This window comes from Octopus bimaculoides, chromosome 20 (assembly GCF_046866305.1).
Source record: "Octopus bimaculoides isolate indiv1 chromosome 20, ASM4686630v1, whole genome shotgun sequence".
NCBI classification, from domain to species: Eukaryota; Metazoa; Mollusca; class Cephalopoda; order Octopoda; family Octopodidae; genus Octopus; species Octopus bimaculoides.
The window spans coordinates 4,659,342-4,661,841 of NC_142947.1; the positions used below are offsets into that span (position 1 = coordinate 4,659,342).

General features: G+C 36.8%; 1 protein-coding gene across 2 annotated transcripts in view; it reads right to left on the reverse strand.

The window, feature by feature from the left end:
• Positions 1-2,500, reverse strand: part of LOC106867441 (allene oxide synthase-lipoxygenase protein) — a 55,653-nt gene that overhangs the window by 23,969 nt on the left and 29,184 nt on the right. The window lies entirely within an intron of this gene.

Below are 2,500 nucleotides of genomic sequence, written 5' to 3' on the forward strand. Positions count from 1 at the left end.
AAGTTTTAATAAATATTGTATTAGTTTAACGCTTAAAAGAGAGTAGAAAAAGAGTTTTAATGTTTCGAACGTTCGTCCTTCATCAGAAGAAAATCATAGGAGGAGCGAGAAAGAGCAAAAAGTGGTAGAGGAAAAAGAAAAGAAGAAAAGAGAAAATGGGAGCGGGGCTATGGGACCAAGCTGGAATGCGATTCTGTGAGAAGGGTTAAGATGAGAGAAAGGACGAGCTGCTCGCGTAGGAGTATATCCATGTTTTGAGATGAACATAAAGGTCTAACATTACTGGTGCATGAGGTTTCTTGGGGTGCGTGTACGGGAATAGAGGTGTGTAAATACGGATGTAGAGCGGCGTAGGTTAGTGGGGTGTGAAGTGCTGGTGCGTGTAATTTTGGCATGGGTGAATGCGCACGCGCGGATGTCTGTGTGTGTTTGTGTGAGTGTGGAAAGCGTGTGCGGGAGTGGAAGAGGGTGCGAATGTGAAATAAAACTAAAGGCAATATATATATATATATATATATATATATATATATATATATATATATAGGATAAAATCTTTATAAGAATTTATCAAGTAGTCAGCGAGGCATTACTACATAGTTAATGCCCTTTATATAAATTATATATATATATATATACATATATATATATATATATATATATATATATATATTGTTTCTATTTGAGGTACATGGCCTACAAACTTGGTGGTAGGAGGTTTGTCGATTATATCAGCCCCAGAACCCCAGTCCTCAACTGGTACTTCATTTATCGACTCCGAAAGGATGAAAGGTAAAGTCGACCTCGGTGGAATTTGAACTTAGAACGTAAAGACGAACGAAATGCTTCTAAGCATTTTGTCCGGCGTGTTAACGATTCTACTAGCTCGCAGAGATAGATAGATAGATAGATAGATAGATAGATAGATAGATAGATAGATAGATAGATAGATAGATAGATAGATGGATGGATGGATGGATGGATGGATGATAGACGTAATTCGAATAAGTTGTTTTTCTTTCTTGTTACGCCGTACATCTGTCTCACCACGTAAGAATTACAACAAATTGTAATCACGTAATCTACCTTAGGAATAAATATTTAGAAATTAACATAAATGTATATTCCTTTTTTCTTTTATTCTTTTTATTTGTTTCAGTCATTTGACTGCGGCCATGCTGGAGTACCGCCTTTAGTCGAACAAATCGACCCCCAGGACTTATTCTTTGTAAGACTAGTAATTATTTTATCGGGCTCTTTTACCGAGCCGCTAAATTACGAGGACGTAAACACACCAGCATCGGTTTATCCCCAGATTAGTCCTGATCGAATAGACATAAACACGTTCCGGCCAAGGCCATCCTCTCGTTTTCGTATATATCGACAGAATTGACTAATATATCTTTCTCCTTATATAAACAATAAGTCGTAATTTGAGGGAAATGTGGTTTCTATTTCTTGCAGGTCGGCCGACCGTGTGAAAGGGCTTACATTTGTCAACATTATCTGTTTGTTTATGGCTCTACGTACTTTCTTGTTCATAATATAGCATTGTAGAGTAAATTTTAAGACAGACATTTTGTTTTTCAATGTAACCAAGCGGAATGTATTGCTCAACCTTATTCAGTTTGTACAGAAGTTTGTATCATTGGTTTAAGCCCACGCTTAGAGAAAAAAATTGTTAAACACTCTTACGTTATTCATTGAAACATATAGTGAAAGCCTTGTTCCTGTTTTCATTGACCTCAAAACAGTACAAAGATTTTATATGTAAGTTTAAAGTCGATATGCAACATGCTACTTTTTTTAATGAAAGCATTGTACACACTTTTCACTTGTTCGCTATGGATTAGAGAGAGAAACTATACTCGGTCGTACGTTTGACCTACTAAAAACAGCCGACTTGTCTTCCTCAAATCACTTCAACTGTCTTAGAAAAAGAGAAATGATATGCGAAATAATTGTTTTAAATTTCGACACAAGGCCAGCAATTTTAGGAGTACCCCACCCAGTATTCGTCTGGTGCTTTATTTTGTTGATCTTGAAAGGGCGAGAGACAAAACTGACTTCAGCGGTTTTGCCGCACCCTGCATATCCTCCCGAACTTGCAACTTCAGATTTCCACCTGTTTTGGTCTCCTCAAAATTCATTGAATGGAAAGACCTTCAACTCTGAATAGGGTGTATAAATTCACTTGGAAGACAGCGAAAGCAGGAAATATCTCACAAGACGGCAGAGTATACCGGAGCGAAATTCTATCATTGATTGAAAAAATCGTTTTGTGTTTAAAACTTGTCTTCTATTTTCACTCAAAAGAAACGAATGGACTTTTTGGCCAACCCAATAATTTATGTAGACGAAACTCAATCCTCTCGGTCATTTGTCACTCACACTCAATTACTCGCTCTTTGTTAACAAGTCGGTAATTATACATCTACGTTAATTTCTTGGTAATTATAACCGAAGTAGATCGCGTGGTTGTCATCGGTTATAAATTTTACAT